At 41.2% G+C, this 24695-nt stretch overlaps 1 protein-coding gene across 1 annotated transcript in view; it reads right to left on the bottom strand.

Moving 5' to 3' along the window:
• Nucleotides 1–9717, bottom strand: part of LIMCH1 (LIM and calponin homology domains 1) — a 117492-nt gene extending 107775 nt beyond the window's left edge. The window contains exon 1 of the mRNA XM_009885006.1: nucleotides 9651–9717. The gene's annotated coding sequence lies outside the window, so the exon portion shown is untranslated. The remainder of the gene's footprint in view (nucleotides 1–9650) is intronic.
• Nucleotides 9718–24695: the final 14978 nt, after the last annotated feature.

Raw genomic sequence — 24695 nt, 5'->3', positions numbered from 1 at the left:
GGATCATTCTAGGACATTAAATTAAATCTTTAAAAATACATTTGTACTGCAGCTATCCCTGAGAAAGGTAAGGAAAACACAGTGGCAGGACAAGTGTTACCAGAGCACCATAGAACCATCAGCTTCTACATCAGCTGAAACACACACACACATTGTTCAGTGCTTTATTTTCACAACATTTACTTCCATTCGAAAAATTAACAATATCACCTTCTTAGCATGTCACTAAGGACAGGCAATGACATATGCCTTGCTACAACATACATTTAAGGCTCTGTCCCCAGATTGTGTTATACAAGTTACTTCCATCACCCATTCTTGCAGCAGGAAGACACTTGAAGGGACTTGCTCGAAAAACACACCTAGCTGATGGCACATTAAGATCCTCTGGCTCAGACATCTGATCCCTCTGGCAAATTAAATAGTACTGATCAGCCTAAGGAAGGCACTAAGGTCCCTATGGGCAGGTTCAGACAAAGGATTGAAGCCTATCAGGTCCCGAGTTGTACTGAGACTTTGAATGATCACTTGCTTCTCTGAGGACCTCTCAGCTGCTGGTGACCCTGTCCCGTATTAACTTTCCTCCAAGGAAGAAGTCTTTTTTCTTGTGCAATAAAAATCATCAGGCTCAAGAATATCCATCCTCATGAGGGTATCAAGGACAGACACACTGCTCACTCCCAATGTAAACGTCAGACCTCAGTCTTGTCTCCAGCTACCACCAGTTTCAAGTCCAGGTTTTTCTAAGCACAAATTTAGTTCAGGTTTTTGTACAGCCTTTTTCTTAAACATAGAAAACCCTCAAGTGGATATGCAGCTTCTAAGGAACAAAGCAAAACCTTTATACAACTGGGTACCCCATTCTGCTACGCCAAGGTTGGTGAGCCACTGTATAAATGGTCAGAGAGTGGAACTGTCCAAGTTGGAAAAGAAGTGTTGTTTTTGTTGGGGTTTTTTTTGTTTGTTTGGAATTTTTGTGGCTTTTTTTTCCTTGTTTTTGTTTTGTTTTTAAGGTATTGGTACTATTTTTCATACTCCTGCATCTAGGAAAACAGATACCAATGGGACAAGTCCAACTAAACAGTTCTGAGATAACAAAACAAGATTATTTTAAATCTTCCATTATTTTCTGCTTTTTCCTTCCCCTACAGTAAAATACTGCTAATTTAAGGTCTGACACCACACGGTGAGGCAATAGTGGTGGAAACAAACCATAAAACAATGTCCTTCAGCACTGTTTTCAAAAGGAGAATGTAGATACACTCCCCGGGCTTGACCTTTTTGGTAGCTGGGGCTTGGTGACCAGCAGACATTTTGAAAAGGCAAAACAAGTTTAGGGAGGACTTTTTAAAACTTTAGCTTTCAGCCAACTTGTTTCTCACGGAAATCTTTCTAGGGTATTAACATCTACTTATGCAAGAAGTTAAATGACATGGGCAGGAAAATAGAAAGAACAGAAATATAAAGACTGTAATACTTCTCCTATTGAGGCTTTCTGGTACCTGATATGGCCAGTGTTTCTCTGACGCAACCAGAAGGAAGATACAATAATGAAATCTCAAGGAACTTTTAACAGTAAAAGGAGCAAAGACATGACAGAAAGAAATGCAGATAAAACAGTTTTTTAAAGAATTCAAACAAAATATGATGAAGGCAAAACCTTCAACAATCCCACCAAACACCCGAAAGACAATAACCCAAAACGAGATAAAACCAAGCCTCTTCAGGCTCCAGCCACAAAACCTGAGTCTCTAAACACACACCTGACCTATTCTCCAGACTCTTCGGGCTCTCAGCTGGGATTTCTGCCCACCATCCCTGGCATTTATGCATCTGTCCTGAGTTGGGACAATCCTCTGTTCTTCACCTCTCAAAGTCCTCCTGCCACTTTCAGTCCAACATCCACACACACATCTCCTCCCTTTCCCTGAACCAGGTGCTGGCTTAGATTCTTCCGTAGCTAGCTGTTAGATGAAGCACAGTAAGATGCTGCAGCAAAGCTAAAACCTTAGAGCTGCCTTACCTTATGGAAAGGACAGGGCGCAATGAAAGTGGAAAGCTGCTCCATCCCCGTTCTTATAGGGAGAAGCTAGGTCATTTCCTTCCCCCGATAAAAACCAGCTCTGATCGGTATGGGAAGAATCAATTGCTCTATTCGGTGCTGTCCCCAAGGCTTGACATTCCAGGAGATAAGGTATCTCCACAGCAGGACAGACAAGCTGAAATCAGTACTAGCCACTGTGTGACTAACCTACGAGACCTTCCTGGGGCTGTTTATCACCAGTTAAGAATTTGAAAAAACTTCTGCCAGGAAAAGAAGGCGTTTCAGGCAACAGCTGATAAAAGATCTAATGAAAAGCACCAAGACAACTGCCCATGAAATTCTTGCAAGAAAGCGTCAGTTAAGAAAATATTCAGAGGATAGCTGCCAAAATCCAGACTCCAAGAAGACCTTGTTTCTAAGAGGAAATGGAAGAGAAGCACTTTTAGAGAATAAGCTTCAGAAACGGAAGAAAAGAAAGGTTGAAGTGATGTGTGTTCACAGATCATTCCAGGAGGGATAGGTATCCAACAGAGTTCTTTGCTCAAATAACAGATCATGTTCCCAAAAAGAAAAGCTGACTAATGACCTGATCTGAAAGTAAAAGGGCATTTCATATTTGAGAGTTCAGGAAATTCTATCCCAGTAGACCTTCACGGAGACATTTCTCTTTTTAAATTAAGTTTTACAGATTTACATTCTAACAAGCAGCCTTTCAGCACTTGATAATTATTAGCCCAGACAGCTTCAGCATCCACATATTTTAAACTCATGCTCTAGTGGCAGCTCCAAAATGCCCCAAACAGTTGACAAGGAGACAAAAATCCACTATTAGTCTTAAAGTTTTCATATTGAAACAGCAGACAATGAAAAGTCAAAATATTTTGTTGCAAAGGAAGCGGTAAAGAAGTTACAAAATATAGAGATGTTCCTGAGGTTACAAAAATATTTTTGGGAAAACATTCTTGAGTGATTGCTAATGATGCCCCTGTCTTTATTTACTTAGGATCAGATGAACAAGGTGCTTTTTTAACAACCAAGTCAGAACTGAGTTTGTCCTATAAAGGCCTCACAGTCCAGTCTGAAAAGTAAAAGGTGAATAAAGAACTATGCAAATGCGCAGGACTGGGACAACAAGTATGCCAAACTCAGGATAGCATGGGTCTTGCTCTGCCAAAGACTAAAAATATGAACAAGATAGAGGCTTTGCAAAACAGCTCAATAAAAGCAACAGGGAAGATCGTGTAAATGCCTTCACAAGCTATTTACGCAGCACCTACCACCACAGTGACAAAGACGGTCCCATGCACCTATAGATTTAAAATTCACACATAGTTTTACACCGAGTAGCAATGGCCATGGATAACTGCCCAGAGTACATATCCAATATAATTTCTTAAACGTACACTCTTGAAAAGCTGAAACCTCTTCCAGGATTACCTTACTTTGCACTTCAGGCAATGCTCCATTTGAATGGGTCACTGTTCCACAGTCTCTTGCCCTGTCAATTACCAAGCTCCACTGAAAAAAAACCCCTCTACTATTTGGTCTGCTGAGATGCATAATTTTTTTTTAACATAAATACAAAGACAGGCCATTCTGGGTGTACTCAAGCATGCCCCTCAATGGCTATTCTCCTCTTCTCATACACACAGCTGAACATTACGGTTTACATTACCTTTGACTCTCACCTAAACCGTACTAATAAATAGCTCTTCATTACAGCATGGCAATAAAACTTAAAGATTAAAAACTCTGGATTCATATAAAACTGTTTCAAATGTCCTCACATGAACCTAAATTCTAATGCTTAATGAGCCTTGGGGCCTGTCTCTCCAAACTGGAGACACGCCAAATCCATGATGCTGATAATGTTTTGGCTTTATAACGCAGAGCCTGAAAACCGCAGGAGAACACCAATCCCTTCTCACCTCAAGGCATGGGTCACATTCAAAACTTCAAGTACGCCTATGAAACTCAAATACCTTTTTAGTTTCCAGGAACAGGAAATTCAAGCAAAAGCCTAATTAAGCATAAGGGGCTGGGCACCCACTAACTTCTCCAGTGAAGTATCTGGCACAACAAGAGTCTCTGCACTGTACATGACACAGCCGAGTGTTGAACTGATGCCAGGCCTATACCACTGACAGACAAGTAAAATAACCTATCTGCAAAATCCTACAATCTACAAAGGTGACTGAGTATTTGTTTTCCCCTACTAGGTCTCCATAACTGGCATGACAATTTTACACAAGTGACATTAACTTGCAAGAAGAACTTGATTTTTCAACAGCCAAACAACTGAAACGCCTTATATACAATGAAGGCTGTTCTCTACACCTAACGGTACCACTGACTCAGAAGACAAAGTTTTACTATTCCGTAGCATTACACTTACACTGATCTGGCACATACCCAGCCTTTGCTGAAAACAGCATTCACGTCAGCCCAGGGCTTGGTCAGATGCACTATAACCATGATGCAAGCCCAAAGAAACTCTGCACTCTGAGAAAAAGCAGCTCATTCATCACCAGTGACATGAAGAACACAAGCCAAGAAGATTTCTTATTTACAGACAAAAATTATTCTCATGACAGAGTAAACGATAAATTCCATTAAGTAATTCTTAGTCACAATCACTTTCAGCTCGCTCAGCTTTATAGCCACACTTCACTTTTTCTTCAAATACTATTAAAATAATCTATGCGCATAACTAACTTCTCACTTTTTTTACTTAAATGTAAAACCTAAAAAACTTTCTTGTACTTTTAAAAAGCATATATTCCTAACATGCACATCTGAAGGGAACTGCCTTGCCTAGATACTGTCCTACATGAGAAAAGGTGTAAAAACTTTTCCTTAATTCACTGTACATACCCAGTTTTACCAAGATTACTTAAAAAGAATAAAATACCTTCATAGCTGCTCTTTTGAAAACTAAAGAAAAAGTTACACAGTCAAAGAATCCTGGTTTCCAACAAGCATAGTTTCTGCACATCTTACTAAGCTACACTACATAACACCAAGTGCTAATATACAAAGTAAGTGTCCCTAAGAAACAAAGAAAAGTTGGGGAAAACGCTCACAAGTTGATATCCAGAATTGTATATGCAAGTGACATACATCTTTATCCTCATACAGTTATTCAGCTTTCACTTTTATGTTTATGCCATGGCTTCTCAATGTATTCAGTTAAATATTCGTTAGAACTTTCATGCTTGAGAAAAATCAAAGATTTATTATGCCTGCATTTACTGCTATTAATTGATTTACATGCATACATAAACCAGACACGCAGCTAAACTGTTCTACATACAGAACCCAAGGTACCACACATAACCATGATGCTATTGGACTCCACTGCAAAGCCAAATCATTTCTGCTGGTATCTAAATCTGGATTCAGTTTGAGTTCATTGGTTAAGGTCAGTCCTTTGCCCAAGATCCATGTCCCAGCTGTTGTTGTTACTCTTCTTTATGGTTTGCTCCTATTCCTGACATTAGGCACTCATTACCACTAATACAAACTTTCAAGGTGGCTTAATTCCAGAGAAATTGAGAGAATATAGGATCCCAGTTTCATGTCAGAAATGCTTACCGATATGTTGGATATTTATCACCCTTGGACAGTCACATCAAAGCAAGTAATTAACTTGGGTTTTCCAAGTCTCACATCCCCAGAGAGACCTCTAACTGCTGAATGCCCAATGTGAAAGAAGGAATCCTGCAGTAGCAGAGCTGGGCGAAGGGAGGCAGATGGCAAGGAGAATTGAAAGGAACCGCTTCCTTTAAAAACACGCTTGCAAGAACATTAGAGCAGTAATAATCAGGCAAGGTTGCAGGAAGTTGTATGCATTTTTGTCTTCATGTAGCAATTATTAAACTTATTAATAGCAATTGTTGCATGGATAGAAATAAAAGTGACTTCAACTTCCTTATCTGCTGTTTCAGAAAAGCAACAGAACTACCCAAATCCATGGGGTGGATGGAGACAACATACAGTTTTTCTTTTGCAATCAACATTCAAATGTCTGAATCCGTAAAATAGGAACACCTAAGCATTGCAACAACCATATCTAATTTATTCATGATTAATCCTCTAGCTTCTTACGATATCTGGGCCAAACCAAAAAAAACCCAAAAACACCAAACATGCTGAAGCAGAAATTGGGGATTTCTAGTGAGATTTCCTGCTAGTGGTGGTGTATTCCTGTCCTATGTAGCTTTCCCCCATGGCCCCAGGAGGGCACATTTGCCCACCCAGGCAGAAGTGTAGCCAGGAAACTCCTCACTCTTTGCAGACAAGACTTTCATACACAAAGCAAGAACAGAGCAGGAACTGCCTCTGCCTAGCTATGATGTCCCTTTGCCGAAATCGCCATCTGCGCTGATGTCAGACAGCTGTGCTAAAAAGCCATGAACTCATTTCAGACGAACAGAAGTCATAGTCACTGGCTTCCCAGCACAGCTGGCTGAACAATCGGAGCTGGTGCTGTCGGGGCAACTGCACAAGTGGGCTTTCAAATACCCAGAAAGAAGGAAGGGCTTGTGTTACTTTCATCCATCAGCTTACTGCTTTATGGCATCCTGCATTGTTTAAATATGCTCCATCGGCTCCTGAGTTGCGCGCGGCAAGCTATGAAAGTGTTGTCATGAGGCCAGATGGAGATGCCAGCCGCAGCACAGACACTACCAGAGAGGCAGGCACGAGGCGAGTGAGTGCCTATGGCTAGCACATGCACGTAGGGCTGCTCCGCTAGTCAGGCTGGTGGCCCACAACACGTCCCTCCCAAGGGTCCAAGCTCTTGGCATCACACCGCTGTATTAGTTTTCCTTTATTAAGATATATGGATAGGTACTAGACGTGAATGAATCATTTATAACCGGTGTAGTGATGCCTGCCTGAGTTTGCAGGATGCGTAGGCCATAGACATCGGGATCAACCGGAGGGCGGCCTGGCATTACTGTACGTAAAGCCCTAACAATCCTGCTCTAGACAAAGATTTCCCCTGTGCCATTTTGCACGTGGCTTGTCTGACTGTTTGGGGAATGGACATGGTGGCTACCCCCATCCTCTCCCTTCTGCAAAACGCCCTGCAAAGTCAGAGGGCAGCTTGAGACACGTTTGGGAGACTCGGGGCGTACTGGCTGTGTCCCCATTCCTGACATCAGTTTCCAGCCCTCTAGCTGCTGGGATCCCTCAGGACCTGAGTTTGCTTTCAGGCCTCATCACAAAATACAACAGGCAAGGAAAACGCTGAACAGCCATGTGGAAGTAAGCACCACCCAACGCTCACATGGACATCACCCACACAAGTGTCTGGCTCTACATTGCCACTTAATGACACTAGCAGTGACTACTGCCCCGTGGAGATAAACTGAGGCAAGTTTAGCTTCTCCCTAAAATTTCAACAAATCAGATAAACCAGACCAAAGGCAGTGAATTCTTCCATCTTCAGAAAACTAAGACAGATATAATTTCTTTCTTGCCTTATCAGAGACTTTGAGATCTGGTTGTCATCTGCTTGTTAAGGTCAGCTGTGGTGAAAGCACAACAGATTAGAAAAAGTTTGAGAGAAGCTTAAATACTACTAGATTTTGTTCATGAGGTACCCAGGTAGGTCTCTGATAAGCCAGAAAACTCCTGCCTACTCCTACTGCCTGTGGCAGTTTCACTACCACTTCTTCACTGGGCAAGAGATAAAGTTAACTACCGGTGCTTCACTTACCAAAACCTGTACTTTTTGACAACACATTACGAGCCCTCAGTGTTCCACCCCAGATTTCTGTTGAGTTCTTTATTTTACAGTGGACTCGGAACCAGTGATGAATATGCGTTTATTGTTGGCCTCATAATTTGTTCACCATCAGAAAGCCAAACTTGAAGGCCAAATTGGTAGCTCTCTGGTTAATGCTCTGTAGCCTATAGAGTTTTATCGACCAGCCACAGCTGCCAGGAGCGGGATGCAATGCAAACATCATGGCCTCTCAGATTTGAGGTTGAGGAGATGGAACCCTCCAAATTGTTTTGCACTGATCCACAGGTGGTAATCAAAGACAAGCAATTTGCCCAACATCACAGAGCAATTTAGTACTATAACCAAGTGGTGTCCCTTGACTTGCTTATTACTGGAGCTCACAGCCTCTTAAGAAATACATATTTACGCATTTCATTAGCAAAACATTAGTTAGTTAAGCTTTACATCTTAAAGATTTACAGCATTTAAATCAGACTACCTCTGCTTACTTGCAGATAAGATTACAATCTAATCTCGAAACACACATCCCTTATTTTTTATGCAACACAATTCACCCTTAACATTTAAAAAGCACTGTGAAATGATTCAGCACACAGTACTTCCCTTGAACACACAGAGGGGAGAGATCTTGTGCAAGAGGCAACCCTTAAATACAAAGAAGTAAGCTGCATGCTCCTTCCGAGTTACACAACTTTTGATCAACAATAACAACTACTTCCCTCCTCCCGAAGCCACTCCTCAGCAAAGACATGCAACTACAATCAAACCAGATCATATCATTTCCTTTATGGTTTTTTTCCCCCTTTAACAGCTAAAGTTCAAGCCGTCTGATTAATGACACCAATGATATATACAACAGTATTTACACAGGCAGGTTTAAAAGCTATCGTAAGCTACCTAGAGCTGAGTTACAGGATATCAGCTCAACTCTACTGCTGAAAACAGTTTCCAAGTCCCAGTACTTTTCATAGTATAAAACTTGACTAATAGCTGCAGTGGTCCAGCTAAACGTCTCAGGAGATCTCATTTATAAATTTCAATATGCATTCAGTTCTGCACAAGCGTCATCCTTCTGGTGTGCAAAGACAGCTTTTACAGACTTCAGTGACATCCCTGCATGCTCAGGGAAAGAAATCAGTCCATACAGGTGATTCAGATCTCAAACTCCTGATAACCTGCATGTGATTTTCAAAGAACTACAGGCATGAGGGCACACTTCCAAATCACTCTTAAAAGTCACCAGCTTTGGCATCTAACCCCACAACATGCTTTTGGAAGACTCTGAATAAAAACTAGCTATTAAAAACAGAGAGAAACGTGCAAAAGCTAACTTTCGTCTCTTGTCCAAAAATTACAAAACACATCATTCAAATACACCTTTAGGTAAAATTTAGAGGATGCCTAACCTTTCCAGAAACTATAAAAGCAGCTCAGTATTGATGGCATTCAGATGTCTAACTCTTGACAGTGCTCAGACCTGGAGTCGGTCCAAAACGCCTCGCTGTAGCAGAGACGTTCGCAGGCAGGTGTGGAACACCATTTGCCAATCTGTGGTTAACATCTTTAAATAAAAGGAAACCAAAAAGCAAACATCATTTTTACTTCACATAACTCAACTAAGGAGCTGGGGTGGAGTGAGGGAAGCACTTTGCAAAACCTGTTTTCTTTAAGCCACATTTCAATCCTCACCGTAACAATAGCTTTGGCACTGAAATGATGCTGCAGTGAAATACCAGTGTGCACAATGTCAAAACTCACAAAAAGAAACCAACAATTGGACATACTAGCACAAGTTCATTTCAGCTTTAGTCAAGATTGTGTTTAAGGCTCAAAATTTTAAGTGCTACTTACTCACACAGAAGAATGCCGTTTTCTAATCCAGAACGAAAATCTTTCTCACCAAAACTTCTGCCCGTCACTTGCTGCAAAAGAGTAGGGGGAAACAGAAGAGTGACATCTATTAGAAGGCATACTTTACAAGAGCGATTCATAACATTCAGTTAAAGCATAGGAAACATCTGAGCTTTACCGGTCTTGCCAAAAGACTAAGTTGTGTCCATCAACCAGTTTCCTCCTTCCCATTTAATCAAGCTATTTAACCCAGAACAAAGTATTTGCTCTGGTCAGTGCAATCACAAATTATAGCTGAGCTGTTTTCTAGAAGTAAAAAAAAAAAACCTACCAACCAAAAACTACAATGTAATTTTCAGAATATTTTTAAAATTTTATTCTGCAGCGTTTTGAATTTTAAAACTATTGTATTTAGATAAACTGTGTATTTTTACTGCTTTTTTTTTTTTTTTTTTTGCATCTTGTTAAAAATCTTGTACCAGCCTTGGACTTTTGGCTTTTAACCCACCACCTTTATAGAATAAGCAAAAGCAATTGGAAGCACTCGCATGGGTTACAGCCCTTCATACGCACGCCACAATACTCCTGGTCATATTAAGTAATATTTCACATCATGAAGTCAACTGTGAGCACGAATACAAACTCAGTGGAAGCTGAAGTTTAAGGCACCTACTCACAGCCTACAGCCTGTCAGGGATGCTTGGAGCAAGGGGTACATTCTGCACTATGAGCTCTTAAGTCAGTCTGTGCAGCTTAGGGATGGACCATCAAGGAACTGTCTAGGAATCCCAATCTCACCTGAGGGTGCCGGATGCTACAAGCATGACTGAACCCCATTTATGACTCACTGCTATGTTGACAATGGTTTGCCATTCATCCTCAAATCATTCTCAACAGATTATGTGTTCAGTGAAAAGTAAAGAATAGTTATTATTACCAGCAACAAACATATAAAAATAGTTGCTATGTTTAGAGAACTCTGAACAGAAACAAAACAAAGCAAAAAAAAGCCTGGCTAGTTTTGAATTGTCCTCCAGGAGGTCTTCTCCTCGCCCAGCCAAAACATTTACCGGATGCTTATAGAGTTCTCATGGCTCTCATCCAATCTTTCAGCAAGACCCTTGGTCTGGGCGTTGCTTCCACCATACAAAATAGTGACTTGGGGACACATCTGTCCTTACATCCCCATTTTCTCCTTGCTGTTCCATTCAGATACAAGACCCTTCCCCTCCCAGTTTCCTGTCATAAAGACAGCAATTTATAAAAACTGACAAGTTTGGCATTTTCCCACGGGATTAGCGAATGCACCAGCTTCACAAATGCTGGTTACAGCTACACACAGTCTTAGACAGGGAACAACACTTTTTTTGAATTGAAGTGCAAATGCAAAGCCTAAAACCTAATCCCCCATTTAATTATAAGCATATTGTTTTTTTCAATATGAAGGAACTTCTCCCAACAAACTGGTATGACAGTGTGCCAACTTTAACCCCTCACACTCTGAAAAGTGTACCATAAAGACGCCTATTGACAATCATACTTTCTGCAAATGCATAAAGTAGAACAAGGCACTCTGTTGCCTGCATACCTCAGAAGAAACCACATGCAATTTCCCAGTAAGTTTAAATGATTAGAGGTCATTTACACTATCTCTAATCATAACAAATCATCTCTAATCTTGATCTGCTGGAACAGAGGGAAATCATGACAATAAAACCATTAGCATTTGGGATGAAGGACGGACGGAGCACATCAAAACTGACTTCTATTTCATCCATAGACTAAAGTAGAGTACAGAAAGGAATAGGAAGAGCTTTTCCTAACAGCCTGACTCAGTGTTTTTTTCATCTCTGCAGAGAAAAAAAAAAAAAAAAGCAATCTTATTTTACCCTCAACATCAAACGTTCCAGCTATGGAAGCCAATCTTTTTATGTGTTTGTTGAACACCTCCATTCAGCAGGGAGTACTACTGAAACTGTTAACACAATTCAGGTAAGAATCTACCTGCCAAAAGCTGTCACCTGAATATTGCTGTCATTACTGCCGATGTAGAAGGGTTTCATACATAATTTCTGGCTGCACGAATAAAATAATGAAATGCAAATGCACAGCTGGAACAACAGTTGAACCAGTGAGAGGTACAACAAAAACTGACAGCAGGTGAGGAAAGACAGGAAGGTGCAGGAACACTGCATGTCTGTTTGAAAAGGAACTGGGAGTAAATGAGGCATGGGAAGGTTTATGCCTATTCGAGACGATCCAGCTGCAGAGGGGAAACATTAATCAGCTACAAGTCTCCCAATTTAGCCAATTAAAATGTAAGAACAGTTCAACAGAGAAAGGCTAGAAACTAAAAATACACATGAAGATGACATTATAAATGACAGAGATAAACCCAAAAGGCGACTGAGAGGAGGAAGAAGCTGGGTCCACCTTTTCCAGAGGAAATTAGAGCTCAGTTTCTTGGCATATGCACACACGTACACATGTACATGTGCGCACACACACACACACGCACACACACCCCCCTCTCTGCAGAGGCCACTGTGGGCCACAGAATCATAGAATCATTCTGGTTGGAAGGGACCTTTAAGATCACCAAGTCCAACCGTTACCCTAACGCTGCCAAGTTACCCTCAAGAACAACTGCAGCAGGCCCACAGGCAGTCTTGCACAGCTAAGTGCATACTAAAGTTTGCCCAAACCCATGCAAAAAGGAAAGCAGATGCATTAGCTATGGTATCACAAAACTTGCATGCATCACAGGACCTTGTTCCTGTTACCAATCTAAGCACTGCTCTGTTCCTACTAGTTTATCTTCTTCCATCTCTGGGAAAAGCCTCCAGTTTGACTGCTGGATGAAACTCTGAACAAACTGACATACAAGGAGGAGAGGGTAGCATTTACAGTGCTTCTACCGAGCTTCAAGGGACAAAAAAAAATGTACATCTGCAGCCAGGTACAGAAAACTGGAAAATGGGGGAACAGATCTTCAGTCCATCAGCTTTCATACTACAGAGAACTGGCGTTGAAAACTGAACATGCACAAAACCAGTCACGGACAAACGCAAGGTAGTCTGTATCCTGGCCTGCTGCCTTCAGGAAAACAAAAAACAAAACAAAACAAAAAAGCAACACCAAAACCCAATGAAGATGATAACTGAGAGAACATTGAGACCTGGCCTTTCTTCACAAGGCCCTCTCTAAACCACCATATCTTACATGCTTTCAAGACACAACTCCATCTGCTGCCTAGCATCGCCACCGCACATTGCCAGCACAGACCGGTGCACTTAGGCAGTACAGGAGGAAGCGGGATACATGGAAGAGTTCCCTATTCACTTCTGCAATGCCAGTGCACTGTAATTCTCTGTAGTGCAGGGGTACCCAAGTGAGAACGAAGCACCTCAAAGGCAAAACACAAGCTGTATCCTGCTAACAATTACTAAAAAAGCCTGCCACTTCTTTAATAAGTTCTATAAAGCTGGAGGAAAAGAGCTGCCTTTCCATATCATCCTGTAAATTAAAAATAGAGAACAGAAGTGAAACAATATAATTTATTGTTGTGCTTCATTTATGTGAGGAGGAGTTGTTTTTATTCATCATCTGGATGATATTTTCTTCTCTGTAAAACGCTGCAAGCGTCTTCAGCCAGGCCAATTATTTGACTGCCGGACGTGCTTCCCAGTTTCACTGCCACTTAACAACCCAGAAAATGAACCTAAAATTTATAATAAAAGTTTTTCCAAAAGGAATATTAGGAGACTAAACCACAGCACAATGGCTCTCTATCACAAGCTTATGGCAATAACTTTAATATGTGTTTACACACGGTAACACTTCTTATATACAGTATTGCTGCTGATAAACTCCTTTGTTCTTTGCAGTTACGCATGCCACTAAATTTATGTCATCAAGGATGGCTGTCATCCAGCCACTAACCAGTGCCATATTACACAACTCTATTTTCACTAAGCTTCAGTCCACATTGTTTTCCTTGTGTTTTGTATTGCTGCTGGTGCTTCCTGAGATGGAGTTTGCAATGCCTCTGGTGTTAAAACAGCTTAAGGGCATGAAAAAGAAAAGGTGACAAATTAGGGAGCAGATGCTGGCCTCAGGTGAAATTTATCTCGGCCAACAAGATGTAAGTAGTTGAATAAACAGTAAGTCATCAGGGACAACACTTTGGAAATAGTTAGTGTCATTTTCTGTGTGCACATCTGAAAATAGCGTGTAAAGCAGGGAACAAAAATATAGACACAGCAGGGAGAGGTCTTTGTTACTCATTACGCATTTTGGAGGGCTTGTGAAGCATGACAGCAATGAAAGAAAGATTTTCAAAAAGTTTTGTAGGCTGTTCATTTCTTTGTTCATGGGTACATCGCATTTCAATTTTGTACAACCACTGTTTTCCCCCTATACAATTTTTTACTTACATGAAAAAAGCCCACCCTGCTACTTAACTAGAAAACATGCTGCTTTTACGTCAGGGACATGTAAAAGTAAGCTGTAATAATCATAGGTATCTAAATAGAAAGCATTGGATCATATAAGCAGTAGGGAACACAAACCACCAAAAGAAGCATGATAGTTTTTACGGCATCAGGATTTGGTGCCTCTAGAGTAATGAATTCCTACTTCCCCATTTCTGACATCTCATTTGAGCTAATAACACGAATATGCAAGTTAAATTCCTTCGTCATGTAGCATAGACAAGAGATTTCTGAACTAAACAACAGTGACAAATTTAAAGCCAGTGTTACATTTGCAGACCAGAACTGTACCACATTCTATGGCAGCGCAATAGGACTTGGAGACCCTCCACCAGCTCTGGGTTCTGCCATGTCCTGCACAAGCGATGCTTCACTCTGTCTGCGAAAGGGGACAGAACCCATCATCTAGGCATAAGCTTCCTCCCTCTTACTCCACGCAGAGGGATTTAAATAGCTAAAATTACAGCAGTATAAGACAGTCCTAAACAGCTTTATTACAAATACTAGGAAGCTAGTTGATTTAGCACAGACAAACTTGAAGACTGCATGAATGGAGATTCTCAAGAGCAACAAACGCTGGTCTAGGCATACCTATCTTCCAGGAAAGCTGAATGATGACAAACACCCCATACAAAGCTTCCCAAGGTATTACAGTATGGAGGTAATTTGCTACTAAAAAAAAAAAAAATCAATAAAAGGCCAAACAACTTAAATATTTTCAGTGTGTATTTCTACTCTCAAGCACAAAACCAGCACGAGCTCAGAATGACTAACGTAGCCAGTAATGAACCACCTGAAATTCTGCAGTATGGAACTTGAAAATTCAAAGAATGCATGGGAGGAAGGCGGAAGACTTCACACTTGGGTAATAAGATTAATCTGCAAAGAAAGCACTTAACATTATTTATTTTTAGATCTTCCACTTTCTGGTCACTTCAGTTTAACTGCAATTTGCAAAGTTAACTAGCCACGCTGATGTCCCCTTTGCTCTCTCCTTCTGGCTGTTCACCCTCTCCTACTGTTCTTTAAAGAGCCAGTGCGTTGACTTGGTCTTTTTCACACTTCATAGGAACTCAGTTTTTTTTCTAGCAACAACAGAACAGAATGGGGGATAGCATATTCTCCTCCATTTGCTTTAAAGTTTCATCTGTCTGAGTGTCAGTTGGGTTACCTGACAGTTTGGTGTCAACATATAGCATGGGAGAACCACACCCACTGACACAAACATACTCCCAATGCCTTTGGTGGAGCCAATGAAGTCCAGAGAGTGCTTTTTCTTTTCCATGAAGGAAGAGGCAATTTAAAAAAAAAAAAAAAAAAAAAAAAGCACTACAGCTGATTTTTTGCCAATTCTTTGCATATTTTAGTGAGGCAGTGATCCTATGAATGGACACATGCATTTATATTTAATGTGTAGACTAAAAGAACAGGTTCAATCAAGTACTCCATTGAGGAAACACAACAAAAGAAATTCAAAGACACAAACTTCCACTGCAGGCCTCCACCATCCCTGGTGTTCCTACTAAACAAGAATTTACCAAGATGAAGACAACAGAGCTCCATTGACACCCAAAATAATCCACAAGCCAACTCTGAACTCTTACGGAGCAGCACTGCTCCGTTGACTCAGGCCTCGAGTTTAGCAGGTCTTTGACATCATCCCTTCAGTGCTTTCGTATACACCACCAGAGAGAAGAGAACAGCCTCTGAGCATGACAATTCTGCCTGCTGAAAGGCCAAGACATGATAGGAGAAGACAACGGCAAGCCAACAAGGCTTATTGCTGCTGATAAAGCACAGGCATCGTGATATTCCTCCTTTCCCCATTAACATACCACTGCCATCAGCAGCTATTACCTACCTAAGGCTTTAAAGCTATGTCTGGGAAGGTTTTGTCCTTGCTAATCCTGCCCGTCACCAGAGCTTTCCACACTGAAATTCTGCATTGCTAACAGCAGTTATTATACATGCAGGGTTGCCATACGTTGTTTGGATTTATGATCTCGCAGAGCCGCGCACAATTCTGCCAGGACATCTGGTAGTATAATCCCGCTTGGCTGGCAAGCTGCTAAGGAGTGTTAAAATTTCATGATAGAGTAAAATCAGCCTCCTTTTTCATCTCCCCTCCCTAACGCTGTTTGTATACATTCCCAGGTATACTGCCAAATGCTGCAGCCTTCCCTTTGGGGTGGGGTGCGGCAGAAAACATTTCATTCAAGGTTGAACATTTTGTGGAGAAAGAATAAAGAGCAACAAGAGATATCTTAAAAGGGTCTTCTGTCAGACTTCTCCTGGCTGTGGTGCAAGCCCTGAAAGCGTCACCTAGCAGCAGGTCATCTGTTACATCAAATTTGTATTTGAAAGTCAGTAAATTGGTATTGCATCGTTGTTTTATGGGTAACCAGCTTCTTATCTGTACTTCAAGCGGTATTATCAAAATTAGATACCAGATGACAGACATAACAGAACACCCTAAGATACCTGGTTTTAATCAGTGGTTCGATTTAGAGTTCTTTTTATTGCTAAAAACAACAAGAAAAAAAAAAAAGGTCCATATGAGAAAAACTTATTTCCTGTACTGTGGGATCCATCATGTCGTTGTTAGTTTTAACGTGAATCAAAGAAGGGGGGCTTGTAGGATTGATTTATCAGTCGAGTGTTCATCCTCCTTGACTGGGGAGGAGGAGGAATGAAGCATTATTTCAGGAAAAGAACTTGTATTTGATATAAGCTACATCTTACCATAATGAAACGTTCTTTAGCTCTGTACTCTCTTCTGTAAAAAGAAGACCCCATGCTGATGGTCAGAGGAGCAGAGATCAGGATTAGCATGCACAACGTGGAGCCAACAAGTACAACAAACCAGAAGGCAAGAGCACAGAATGCACCTCCTCAATCCGAGGCCCTCATTTCATCTAGTCCTGGCTGTCTGGAGAGCCTGACCTTGCTCCTCTATACCGTCTGGAGAAAGCTCCCAGTTCAGCTCCCCCTTTTACTGCTGCACAACCTACCCCAGTTCAGGGTGAACCGGTACTTAATGGCAGTTCCTGCACCTTTGAAGGGAAGAGGAACAGATGACTAATAATTACTTGCTATCATGAACACCTTTTTCCCAAGGTCTTATTTTCTTACCCAACCAGGCTAAACAAGCAGTCTGCTCATTGAAAAATGAAAGGCTGATTAAAGTTATTACGAATTTTCCAACCTCTTCACTGCGACCCTCTAGGGCTTGCCATGGGCAGACAAACACATGCACTACCTTCTATTGTCCCTCTTTGGTTGCATGCAGAAAAAAGCGTATACAGGGAACTACTCTCAAAAGCAGTAACTATTGATTTAGCCCTTATTATTTCCCTAATGTGATGCGTCTTGAAGCTGGAATCAGTGCTGATGGAGAGAGATAACTCAAGCTCTGGCTACTGAACTCAAAGCAGCTGTCAGACCAAAACATGTCAGCCTCACACTTTATCACCAAGCCAAAGCTTTTTTAGCAAAGGCCAGGAGACATTTTTTCCTTTGCCTCAGGTTGACTCCACTAGCAACTATCCAGCAAAACAGGAAATTGGGTTTCTGGCCGTCTCTAAGAGAGCAAAGAATTAGAATAGACATTGTTTTATCCTTTAACTCCTTTTTCTAGTTGCAGTATCCCACGGTCTTGAAACACTGCTCCTCCAAAATACATGCTACATTGCATCATCTACATGTTGGATCTGAAGCATCTGCTAATAAAACCCTCTATTTTCTCTCCTCCAGCTTTAGAAAGTTTAGACAGTCCTGAATCAGAAGTGTTTAAAGCTCCGTCAACTAATTACAGCTGCAGAGTAAAACACAGGCAACAGACTCCTCATTGAGCCCAACATCTTGTCTCACCCACAAAGCAATGAAGAGATCAACAGCTCTGTAGGAGATGATGGGATCACTGCAGTATCTAGATTTGTTAATCCCCACTTCATACTGCTCTAACCGATCCTACATTATCACTGCATTTGTGTTTTACAAGACCATTGTGCTGCTATTTCTTGGATGAGCAAATTTTTGACACCAGCGCATTGTGTTTTGCCAGGAATGTGCATCTTGGCAGACAACTTTGAAACTACACACACTTAAAGCTGGACAGAGACAGGAATACAAACGTACAAGAAGCTGCAAGTTAGAGAGGCCCAACACTAGAAGCACTTCAGCTTGTCATTAACCACTGTCAACAGAGAGAGACTACTGAAGCCCAGTACTGTTACAGAGTTTTGCTATGAAAAATGTCTGCTAGAGGACACCAGCTTCTCTTTTTGAGAAATTTAGGTGTTCCCTTGAGCAAACCATTACAGAGTTTAACCAGCCATTTAAAGATGACACTTAATGTCTTAAGGTCTCAGTGGAGCCTCTGAAATGCCAATGATGAGCATCGCTAGGCACCAGTCTACCTTGAAGCTTTTCAGTTTCATGCCATCAAGCCATAAAGACAAGTCCATATGTAAAGTGTCCCATTTACAGTCTGTGCAATTTAAATATATATGTACATCTATATAAAAGTATCGCTCAGTGAGGCATTATAAGACCTGGTTCTCCAGGCAACAAGCCTGGAAGCACAGAGCAAGCAAAGCAGGAAAGCGCCTATGCAGAATAAGTCACTTCATACAGACACTACTGAAAAGCATAATTCTATTTACCATCAATCAATATAACTCTGCAAAACTTTGCTCCTTTCAAATAAAAGGGAACGAGGAAAAATACCAACATTTCTAAGAGCAATATCTGAGCTCCTTGGATGTTCCCTCTGAACTCTGGATCGTCACTTGGCACATTCTCCAGCAGGAACAGAGCTGCGTGCCACAGCTTTGCAGTCACTTGCAAGCAAACCGCAGAACTACCAGCCTCTAAACAGGAAAAAATGTGCATTTCAAAAATCACAGAATGAAGAAAAATTATCCACTTTCCTGCAGAATGAAGGCTAACCTTAATTCAGTCACACACTTCTGAGGCCTTCATTAATAACTCTTTGGAAGTAGATCTATTTTGTTCCTGCCTCTATAGAGACAGATTTAAGGAAAATCACTAACACACTGAATGCTTTTTCAGCTAAGCCAGTTTTTTAAACACCATTTGGCCACCAAGCAAGGGTGGAGCCATATTCATAGCGCTGTCAAGGAGCAGCAAGGGCCATCTGCTCCCTACGGGCAGGCAAGCCAGGAGACAAGTGTGGCCTCAGCACAGGCTGTGTCCTCACTGCTGGGGGACAGTCACCCAGGGCACAAACGGACAGGTAGAGCCAGGCATTGGTAACAAGGTCCATCCACGGCATCAGACATGGCAAAGCGATGGACTGGGTCTGGGGTCTGTCCAGGGAGTCCAGGCAGGAGCAAAAGGAGATGAGGCCAGAGACAGGACTGGAAACAAGGCTACAATGTTGGTCCGAAGCTCATCCAGGAGCCAGGACCAAAGACAAGGAATGGACACAACCTATAAGGTACTGTACAAGGGGTCCCTCCAGGAGACAAGGTACCTACAGCATTATGCTGCACACCAACAGCAACGGCTCCAGAAGCACCAGCTCTGAAGCCATGACAAACCTGACCACGGAACAAGAAAAAGAACGAGCAACCAGAAGGCTTGCTCTGCAGATGCCACCTCTGCTGCCAGATACTGCAGACCTCCAGATACCAACAGAAATGATAATACCCTTGCAGTCCACAACAATTACTGGTTCTCAGTGACACTGATTCACTTTACCCATCTTATGGCAATGGAAAAAACCCTTTCTTCTTCTCCCCTCTTGTCTTGCATTGCAACTGGAGAGGTTAAGATGTCCACAAAGAGAATGCTGCCATAAGGGAAGAAACAAAACCAGAAAAGAAATAGGAAGGTATGGCGAAAGAGAACAACTATTTCTCACCAAATTATGATGACATTACAAGCAGATAGAAAGCCTACTGCAGCCTCTACTGGAGAAAACTGGTTTTCTGTTCTCCCTTACTCTGCTACATGCCCCCCGTATCCCAAGTCATGAAGGAGAGGCAATAGCCCTGTAGAAGGAAATAGTGTCTGCCATTAATGGTCCAGACAAGAGAAACATTTAAGAATAGCTAGAATCAACTGATGTTTTAGAGGAAGTGGATATGATATGGTGGTAGATTTGAGTGCCATTAAACAGAAAAGAAAGTACTTTAAGATTTCAAATTACAGCCTACTGTTGAAAAGGCACTTCCAAGAGCAGCCACCAGCTTAATCAAAACTAAGAAAAAGAATCTCCTATTCTTTTTTCCACCTTCTGCTCTGTTTACTTCTCCCCCCCTTCCTCCCCAAATCACATTTTTCCCCAACTAAAGAACGTGTAGACCTATCTTTCAGCAGATTGCTGCCATAGGAGCTAGTGATCTTGCAGTGCAATTAGAATTGAAAGCCATTTTTCATTCATCTGATTTAGCTGGAATAGGGCAGTTACATGTACATACCGTAGAGTTTTCTGCTAAATGGAATTCATAAATTAGTATTGTGATGATAAACATGCCACTTACAGATCCAGAGCATCAAATCAAGACCTACTTACAAGGTTGCCCCTGAGACAGAAAACAGCAATGTTACACAGGGTAAATCGTTGCTATTTTCTCCCCTGCTGCTGCAGATACAGGGAGCCTTTGTTTGGAGGACACTGAGAACAAGGGGGGAAAGGGAGAAGGATTGATGATGCTTACAACAATAACAAACACTGCTCTTTTCTATTGCTAGAGCACCTGCTGCCTCCATCAGTTGAGGCTCATCCATTATGCAGCAGGCCAGCAGCGAGGGCTCCAGAAGCACCAGCTCTGAAGCCATGGCAGACCTGCCCAAGGAGCAAGGCACAGAACCAGCAACCTCTCCTTATCAAATCAGTGAGCTGCACTAGCACTCATTCTCGTCCCTGTTTATTGCTGGGTGAAACAAATAGTAGGAACAATTAGATTAAGCATCTGGTTCAAACACACACAGAGGAAGAAAAGAAATTTGCTTTCAATAAAATTTGTCAGTTTAGCCTTGTAGTAGATAAATTCCTAAAGAGAGAAGAAAACCCGACAACTATTTTAATTGCTGCTACTTTTATTTTTACTGTTAGTGGAAACCATGTAAGGTCTAAAGTGGATTGAAAGGAATGTAATTATTTCACCGTAATGCTTTAATAGTGGCAAAGGAGCCTATTAAAAACATGCTTAACATTTCCAATCTAAACAATAAGAACTGCAAGTTTCAAAACATTTGCTACGTTTCTACAATTCCAAGAAATATTCTGAGTTGGCCACTTCCCCGGCAGAATCAGACCTGTCCCATGAACATTTTCATGCTTCCCTCACGCCACCAATCCGGAGCATCTCACTCGTGCCAACAGGGCGACTCAAATGCTACTTTAACCACAAAGCATCAGCAGGACTCAACACTGAAAAGCATATTTAAATATTATCAGCATTGGACTGCAAAGCACTTTTCAGAATTAGTTGATTAAGTCACAACTTCCAGCTGTCAAATGAGAGGGAAAAGCATGACTGATTGCAGTTCTTTATCAGCACATTGATTTTCCATGTACCTCTTAACACTCACATGCACTGAGCAACCTTCTTCAAATCTGAAATAAATAAGAAAAACCCCAGAGACCTTGAAAGTATTTGTTAATTAATCATACGGCTATATAAAAAGGGAAATAAAGTTTAAGTTGCTTTCCAAAATAAATTGTTTTCAAATTTCACATATTATTCAAATAGTAGATGAAATTAAAGGCAAGTAAATATCATTAACTTTCTCCATTCCTATTACACATGGGTATTGACAACATTATGTGGCACTCATCAGCGATATTGTACTTCCAACCATGGAAGAGCACTACTGTCTTACAAACGGGAAAATGAACCAGAACTGTCAGAACAGGAATACCTGCCTAATCTACAACCAAAATTATACACAACATGGAGAGAGGAAAAAAACCAACAACAACAAAAAAAACAATCCACAAAAAAATACCCCCACACAAACAAAAAAAAAATCACGCACAACAAACCCCACCCCCAACAGAAAAACACTACAATGTATTTAAATAATACAGATACTCTATGTATCAGCCAACATTTTTTTGGACAATACCACAACGTTCTTCTGAGAAGGCATTCTCTTAAAGGAACTTGTATTTCTCTCCCCTTGCTTTTTAATGTGAAAAGGTATCTGCATGACAGCAGAAGCTTTGTTGCTGAGTTCATCTGCTCATACAGTTTTTCAATCGCGACAGTCTGCAAGTGCACCAAAGCCATATTAGAACCTAAGATAATAACCCACGTGATGTTTTAAAAGGGAAAGCTCAGGAAGAACCCAAAGCTTCTTTCTCCCCGGCTAAAATTAAAATTGTCTCTTGCAATCAACTGACTCTAATAGGTGCAAATTCTAAACCTCTCGTGCTAAATATTGCCCAGCTTAGGCTAGAAGAAGCAGTCACCTACGGCAAGCTACCAGAACAGCTGGCTGATAACAACCTGTCATCTGGAATTAAGGGCAAGTGTTTCAGACTTCCCCTGAGAGGGGAAAAAAACCCACAAAAACACAACCGACACAGGTGTATTTGCTACAAAAGCATCAGTTGACACCTCACTGAAATTTGGACAGTTTCATCTTCACAGTCAATCCAGTGTCTGAATATGCTTCATTTTTCACTCCTCGACTATGGGCAGACCGCTCAGCAGAATACGGAAAGGTTTATAGGGAGTTGGAGAGGCTGCTGGAAAACCAATGTTATTTTGCCAAGACCTATCTGCTGATACATTTGCAACCACCACCTAATTTAGCTATGCCAGTTAATCGGTCTTAAAGATAATTTTTCTTCTGGTATCAATCCTACCATTGCTGGTTTTGTACATGACGAGAGGCACCAGGTATCTGAGTACGAGCCAGCTCCTTTTAGCCAAAACAGGAATACCAGCACACTCTCTAACCATCTGTTTTTACAATGCACTGCAAAGCTTGGCCAAATAATTTTAAGCCCAGTGCTTTTGTAGTGCTTTGCATACTCTGCACTCTGACTCCACATTTTAAAAAACTGCTAGAAATTTTCTCCCAAGTAGCTTGAAGGGATACTTGCTTATACTCATCACTCTCTACCTTTCAAGACATCAGTGATTTTTACCCCTCAGCAGTAAAGAGAGATCTTTTTCCTCAATCACACACCACCAGCAGGTACCAATGTTTAGTAGGACAAACACTTATGTGGGAACAAAGGAATTTAATAAAGGGATGTTAAAAGGCAGAAAGTTAACTTTCCTGCTGCCTCAATACATGGTGGATGGCGGAGGCAAGAAGAAGAGAAGGGCAAGCAGTGTGAGTTGTCTTGATTGCATAGCATTGTGTCACATAACTTTTGTGCATATCACTTTCAGATGAAGTCTGTGCATGCGTTTTCTCTGCTTTCTCAGAGTTTGACTTGGGTAAAAATAAGGGAAGACACATGAGGGTAAAAATGAAGTTGCAGACCGAAAGTATTTTATCCATTAGGATCTACATGTCAGTCCTTTTGATGCAGGTTAACTCCTACAGAAAAGCACAGCTGCGGTCTCAAAAAATTACAAAAATCTATGTTCATCCAAACTCCAGGAACACAAGAAAAGGCCTCCCAACACTTATTCTAGTTATTTCGCTTTATCTTGATGAGCTAAGACAGTGTAATGCAAAGGCATTTGCAATAGTACAAAATTATCAAGTTAAATAAACTATGTCTCAAGAGTTAATTGTATCTTCTTACTGCCTGTCTGAGGAATCATTATATAATGGAAGAAAACTGGATGTCTATTAATATGAAAAAAACAGATTCAACATCAGAAAAAAATAATACTATTTTTCTATGTTTCGCATCCAAACCACACGCCAGCAAGCACTAGAATTTTCTCCAAGACTAATAAAAGTTAAGTTACTTTGTGGTCTTTGGTTACTGGGTTAAAACCAGATACATTGCTTTAAAACTTTGTTTTTACATAGCAGGGTTTATAATTTAAACCAGACAGCAAATGCAAATGAACATTTAGACAACTGAAGCCAGGTTTTGAATACTGTTTAACACCCCTCCACCTAGGTCTGACCTGCCTCTGGAGCTGCTACACAAAACCACATCCGTTCTAGGATTCAGCCGTGCCATTTTGTCCCCTCCCCTCTCCTCTCTGGCTTGGCTCAACCCCGTGCAATAGGACCAATTTTGGCCACTTGTTAGAGGAACCAGAGCAGGATTCTGTAGAGAAAAGCTTCAGATTAAATGACCTCTTATTTTCGCATTTTAGTGGCATACTTTTTGGCTTTGGCTAGCAAGGGAAGATGGAATGACCCTGTCTAAAGCCCAAATTAAAAAGTGATACTGAACAGGCAAATTAAATAACAAATATGCTGTCCCTTGCTACATCACCAGCAGATGGTGATGTCTTTTGCAGACCACTACATCAAGATGCCCAAACCTACCCTTTGTTTCTTCAATAACAATTTGCAAGATAACCTTTGCAAAGCTGAGTAAGCACCTCTGCCCAGCTTGTGAAGATGGAAGGCATGGTCTTTTTAAAGGCTTGTC

This window comes from Charadrius vociferus, unplaced genomic scaffold (assembly GCF_000708025.1).
Source record: "Charadrius vociferus isolate BGI_N301 unplaced genomic scaffold, ASM70802v2 scaffold134, whole genome shotgun sequence".
Lineage (NCBI taxonomy): Eukaryota > Metazoa > Chordata > Aves > Charadriiformes > Charadriidae > Charadrius > Charadrius vociferus.
Note: the sequence above shows the minus strand (reverse complement) of the source record. Positions and strands in the feature narration are given on the sequence as shown.